This window comes from Phoca vitulina, unplaced genomic scaffold, assembly GCF_004348235.1.
Source record: "Phoca vitulina isolate PV1807 unplaced genomic scaffold, GSC_HSeal_1.0 scaffold41, whole genome shotgun sequence".
Lineage (NCBI taxonomy): Eukaryota > Metazoa > Chordata > Mammalia > Carnivora > Phocidae > Phoca > Phoca vitulina.
The window spans coordinates 15,463,191-15,469,656 of NW_022589744.1; the positions used below are offsets into that span (position 1 = coordinate 15,463,191).

General features: G+C 65.7%; 1 long non-coding RNA gene across 1 annotated transcript; it reads left to right on the top strand.

Moving 5' to 3' along the window:
* The first annotated feature begins 1,865 nt into the window (after positions 1-1,865).
* LOC116648031 lies at positions 1,866-4,569 on the top strand. Its single transcript, XR_004302434.1, has 2 exons — positions 1,866-1,985; positions 2,511-4,569. It is a non-coding gene; the product is annotated as an uncharacterized LOC116648031 (long non-coding RNA).
* The last annotated feature ends 1,897 nt before the right edge of the window (positions 4,570-6,466 follow it).

Genomic DNA, 6,466 nt, shown 5'->3' on the forward strand with positions numbered 1-6,466 from the left:
AGGTGGTCTGTCTGCAGCCTGGTAGCTTTTGGGGGCCCGGGGCGGGGGCGGGGTCGAGGGCGGGGCCTTTGTCTGATGGGGCGGGGCTGGGGTGTGGGCGGGGGCGGGACATTTGTGGGGCGGGGCGGGGCCTCTCCTCGCAAAGGGCGTGGGCTGCCGCCCCGGTTCCTTCCGGAGGCTCCGGGGCCAAGTCCGCCTCCCCGCCCTCTCGGACCCCGGCCGGCCTACCCCATGATGACGCGGCCCACCCGGCGGCCCGGGGTTGCCTTCCACGTGGGGGCGTCACCCCCGCGAAGCCCCACCGCCCACCCGACGCTCTCCGGCCTGTGAAGACGCGAGTCGGCGGGCTGCAGCGCGAGTGGGTCATGAAGGGTCCCCGATCCTTCCATGGGGGTGGCTTCCTGGACGCCGCTTGCGGACAGGCTCTTGTCACCCCTGTGACAGGAAGTGGGGGCCGGGAATTAAGTAACTCGCCCAAAGCCACGTCCATTGGGTGGTGGCACAACTGGGGTCGCGACTCAGACATCCTCACACTGAGGCCCCTTTGAGACCTTCTCTCCACCAAGGGTGGGGGTGCTGCGTGGGGCAGGGGTGCACCCCAGGTCCGGTGAGTTATGCACACCAGCTCCAGGCGGGGGGCGGGGGGCGATGGGGCGGTTTGGGCGCACCGGGGCGCAGCGAGAGGAGGCGCCGGTGCACTCAGGTCACGCGGCGGCCATCGCAGACAGGGGCCACGTGGCTCCCAGGACGCAAGGTCACCATCGCTGCCCGCTGTGGGCCTCCCTGGGAGGGGCTGGCCGGCTTCCTGGAGAAATCACTGCCCAGTAAGCGCTGGTTGGTTCTGCCGGGGTGAGAGGTTCTGGGGGCCCCGTGTGGGTCCTCGTTCTAGAGGGAATGCTCACACCCCAGCCGCACGGGCACCTGGGCCGCAGCGACGACAGGAGTGGGCTCGGGGGCTCCGGACAGGGTCCTCGGGGGCCGCAGCAAGGGGCAGTTGGGAAAGAACGCGTCCAGGCCTTGGGAACAGCACTGAGGGTCCCCCAGATTGAGGACACCCCTGTGCGAGCCCCCCGTGGCTGCTGCAGCAGACCCCCACGGCCGCAAACACTCCTGGGTTCCCGAGAGGCCCAGGGGGCATTCCATTTTCCCGCCTTTCCCAGCTTCCAGAATCTGCCGCATCCCCGGCCCCAGGAGCTTCTCGGGTCCCATGATTCTGACGCTGTCTGCCCCCTCTTCCGCTTTTAAGGACCCTGGGGGACAGTCTCCCGACGTCACAGGCAGCCTCGGCCTGGCCTCAGGGCCACCTGCAACATCCCCTTAGCCCCTGTTCCCCGGAGTCACGGCCCCCAGGGTAGGACGCGGACATCCTTCAGGGGCTTTAGTCCGCCGACCACTCCCTCTGTCTGCAAGCCTCGGGTCAAAGACCCCCATCAAGCAAAGCCCCCAAATGCAGGGGACCCTCTGCCAAGAGGAGGTGGGTGGCGGCCGGAATGGGAAGGACAGCGTCTGTCCTGCCCTCGGTGGGGGAAAGGGGTGGGGGGCATCAGCCCCGGAGTGGCCGCGCGGGGCAGAGGCCGAACCCCGAGCGCAGCACCTGTTTCGCTCCGCTCGCAGGTGGGGAGGGCCGCCGTCGCCATGGAAACCTGGGGCTCTGAGCGCTGCAGCTCCTGACCGGGCCACGTTTGTTTTCTGCTTCCGCAGAGAAAGTAATATTTTCCTGTCAACATCGGTTTTTCCGTCGCCAGGACTTGAGTGCAAACCCAATGCTCCTAATGAAAGATGGATGCGCGGCGGGAGTTGGCCACGGGGGGGCACCAGGGGCCTGCCAGGCGACTCGTTCCCCCCCCCCCCCCCCCCCCAGGCCCAGGCCCGCTGCGCCGCGGCGCCCTGAGGGAGGGGACGGCAGCCTCTCGGGGAGTGGCATCTCGTGGGGTCGTCCTGCTGGGCCACCTGGAGCCACCGCGCGGGGCAGCTGTGCCCCAAAGGTCTGTCCTGGGTCAGATTTCTGGGGAGCATCCCCTAGGCTGTCCTCATCTTAAGGGAGGTGCAGAGGCCCCTACAGCAGGCCCGCGCTCACCGGGTGACCGCGGGGACACGGGGTGCCTACGTGTGCGTGCACTGGTCCTTCAGTCTCAGGACGGAAGGCCCGGCAGAGAGAGTGTGGGAAGAGCTGGTTTGGGGATTAATTACTGGGCGGGGGCAGCCTGTCCCGCCTACGATTCCCAGCGAGCAGGGGGGCAGCCTCCATGGACCCATTCTTCTCCGAGTTTTTAACCAGGGGCTTGACCTCAGGGCTTTACTAGGAACTGGGGCCATCAGCTCCTTCTCCTGGAGGGGGCGGGAGACCCCTCGCCAGCCCTGCCCCCGCCTGGCGGGTGGCCCGGCCTCAGGGTTTAGGAGGGAGCTGCGGAGAGAGCTTCAGCGACTGTCTGTTGTCAGGCCCTCAGCTAGCTGGTTTCCGGGCGATACTTGCGGCCTTCTCTCAGTTTCTCTCAATTTCTCCTCCTCAGCAGCAGCGGCTAGAAGAGGAAATCAATTACAGCCCCTTCGTTCCACCTGGACGGACGGGGCCTTCACCCACCCGTGAGGGGTGGGCTTCATGTCTCCGAGACAGGACCAAGGGCGAGCGCTGCGCTCCCCACCCACCTGTCCAGCCGGAACATCCTGGGTTAGGGCAGCCCCCGCGGCCCCCGCCTGCCAGGCCCCCACTGGAACGAAGCCACGGAGGGAGCCAGGGTCGCCGCAGCCACCCACCTGTACCAGTGAGCAGACTGCTTGGCCACACAGCGTGGCACATGGAGCGGGGCACAAGGGGTCGGGAGGCAGAGGCCCATCTCCATCTCTCCCCCCCCCACCCCAGTGCTGGGAGAGGCAGGGGGTGAGGAGGCTTCACCCAAGAGCCTCAGCCCAAGGGGCCTCCAGGGAGGACTGTCCAGCTGGTCGGCAGCACCAGACCTAACAGGACAGGCGGCCAAGGATGCAGATGAACCAACCCAGGCGCTGCCCGCTGTGTAGAAGGAGTTTCGAAAGAGGAGCATTAAGGGGGACAAGCCACCACCCCAGAATGGAGCACTGATCTGGGTGGGCAGCAGAGCCGGCCGGTGCTGTACCCCTCCACGTGGGAGTCAAGACTGGGGCCTCCCAGAGTGGACCCCGACCATGGTGGGAAGGGGCTGGGGGGAGACCAGTAGGAGCCAGGCCCGGAGCTTGTCCCCAGCACTGTGCCGTGGTCCTGCCCTGCAGGAGAGGGGCCCCGGGGACCATGACAGCCCACCCCCCAACACACGCTCTGAGCCCGGCTTTCTCCTAACTGGAGGGCCCAGACCAAGCCCTTCCAGCGACCCAGCTGGCTCTGAGGGAGCCCCAGCCACGCACAGGACCCCGGGCTCCCCAGGGAAGGGGGGCGGAGGCTAGCAACAGCCACAGCCGAGGACAGAGCGGACACCGTGTGCGGTTTTCTTTTTTGCTATGTACCAGAACTTTCTGGACTGGGGGGAAAGCAAATGGCGCCCCAACAAGGAGCAGCCCGAAAAGGAAATGAAGACGCCAATTCCATTTACAAAACGAGCAGAATACCTTGGAACAGATTTAACAAAGGAGGTGGAGACTTACACGCCGAGGACCACACACGTCGCGGAAGGCAGAGCTGGCCCCAGCACACAGGGGCACGAAGGCCCAGTGGACATCAGTGGCACACTCCACGGTGATCTCATCCTTACCAAAACCCCCATCACCTTTTTGCAGAAGTGGGAAGGCCAACCCTCAAAGGCATATGAAATTGCAAGGACCCCCGAAATAGCCAGAACAGTAATGAAAAACTTGGAGGATTTGTATTTCCGTGTTTCAAAACTTAACTACAAAGCTACGGTGATCCAGACGGCGGTGTTGGGGTGAGAGTGGGCGGCCCAGCCGGGGGAGCAGGATGGAGAGCCCGGGAATGGACACGAATCGGCCAGAATCCCGAAGACGGCACGTGGCTAGTGTGGCCGGGAGGTGGAGGGGGTCCTCATGCTCGGTGCAGCGCGGCGCTAAGCCTACCGTTCGCGCGTTCCTCGGCGGCTCCCCTCCGAGACACGTACCCAGAGGAGCACACAGGCCATACGGTGCGCGCGTGCTCTTGGCCGCGCTATTCACAGCTGAAGGTGGACACAACCCAGGCGTCCACTGACGGACGAATTAACAAAATGTGGTCTCACCACACAATGGAGTATTTATTCCTCAGCTCTAAAAAGCAAGTACTGACACCTGCCACAACGTGGACGGACGTGGAAAGAGGACAGGCACAGAAGGTCACATATTGTATACTTCTTCTTTTATGAAATATCCGGGGGTCGGCAAATCCACAGAAACGGAAAGACCAGTGGTTACTAGGGGCTGGGGGAGGGGGTGGGAGTGATTACTTAAGGGGCATGGAGTGCTTTCCTGGGGTGATGAGAATGTTCTGGAACTACATAGAGGTAGTTGCACAACGTTGTGAAGGCACGAAATGCACTGAATTGTTCACTTTAAAATAGTGAGTTGTATGTGACGTGAATGTCACCCCAATAAAATGCCCAAAGAGAGGCCGGACAGCGTGGCTCCGGAGCGGGGCTTTGGGCTGGTCTGCGTTGGAATCCGGGCTGTGCTTGCGGGAAACGGAAACTCCCCTAGGTCCGCGCACGTCAAGAGGGAGGGCGGGGCTGCAGGGACTCGTGGGGCTGATAGGCCTGGGACCTGGGGACACGAAGGACCTGGAGGCATCTCAGGGCCCTGCGACCGCTGGGGGCACGAAGCCGGCAGCCCTGGCACCAGGCCCTCGGATCACCGGCTCTAGAAGAAGCGGCACGGCGATCGGGCAGCCCAGTGGGGAGCCCTCCCACCGACAGCCGCGAGGCCAGCTTGCGAGGGGCCCTAAGAGCCCTGGCGGGCAGCTAGGCGGCCTCTGAGCGCCGAGTCCGGGGGCGGGTCGTGGCAGGGCAGCTGCTACCCCCGGCCGCGGACCAGAGCCCGGCCCAGCCACTAACCGCAAGCCCATCGGCACCCCAGCTGTGAGGGTCAGGACGCTGAGCGGCCACCGGGTGCTGCTGGCTCCGAGCCCCCTCTGTGGGGCTGCCGTCAGCCGTCAGGACACAGCCCCCGGGTTCTATGACCTGGTCTCAGACGTGCCGGGCATTCCCTGGGCACTCAGGGCGGCGCTGGCACCGTGTGGAGGGGACACCCAAGGGCGCTTCTGGCCCTGTTGGCCCTTGCAGCCCCTGCGGCGGCCCAGCTGAGGGTCAGCCCCGCCCAGCCCTCACCCCCCGCCCTGCAGGCCCCCTCTCTACTCCCCCACTCCCAGATGCCCTTCCTGGGCCTGAGACCACGGCACGTGGGTGCTGCCTGAGCAGAGCAGCTCGGCACCCAGCCCCTGGGGCCACCCCCCAGGCAGCAGCTGCTAGGCACATGTCCGTCTGCTCCCCACGCCCCCGGCCAGGCCACCGTCACCCCCCACCCCTCCCCCACCGAGGCCAGGGGCTCAGAGTCCAGCTCCGCATCAGGCAGGCGACCAGTCCCTCTGTGCTGTTTCCCCGTGTCCCCTCACAGGGACTGGTGTAGACCGGTGTGTGTCTGCCATGATTACCCCCCAGCTGCTGGTCCAGGACGCCTCTCTCATGAGCACCTCCACCCCCCACCTGCTCTCACCAGGGCGGCCCCTCGTGGGCTCCAGGGCCATTTCCCACCGCCACCCCGTCCCCCTCGGGGGAGCAGCTGAGCCACCTTTACGAATCCAGGTGAGATCAGCCCTTCCCCAGGTAGGGCCAGGAGGCTCCGACGAGCAGAGGATCAGAATCAGAGGAGCCCGGGGCCCTGTCCCCGCTCCCACGCTGCCCCCTCACTGTCCCAGTGTCTGTGCTCCTGAGACCAGATGCCACACCCCCATCGGAACAGCCTGCCATCCCGAGACCCCATGCCTGATGCAAACCCACGGCAGCAGCCAGAGCAAGGCCTGCACGCGGTGGGCACCGAATGAGTGGACGGATAGATGGATGATTGAATGAGTACATGAACCGGTGATGCGCAGACAGACGATGACATCCCCCGGGCGGGCGGACTCAGCGCAGCGTCCCGGTCCAGGAAGCTCTCTATCCTTCCTGCGAGGACCCCCAGGGGTGTGAGGGGCCGCGTGCTGACGTGCTGGGGTGGGGGGCGCAGGGATGCTGGGTGCAGGTGCCCAGGACGGGGCCTCCGCGGGGAGCCGGCCGTGCCGCGTGGCCGCCAGGCTGTCCTGCAGCGCCACCGCGTGGCCGCCGCTGCCCGACCACAGCCGGCACAGCCGCGCGAGGCCTCCAGGAAGGAAGTGGATGCCCCTGCGGCCCCGCATCTCTTCCTCTCTCAAGGCCCGAAAGGATGTGTCTCCACACTTGACCTGCTGCGGTTCGGTGTCTCCACTCCCGTCACCAAACCTCTGCTGGGCCTCACCCCTGCAGCCCCTCCTGGCCCTCCCCCC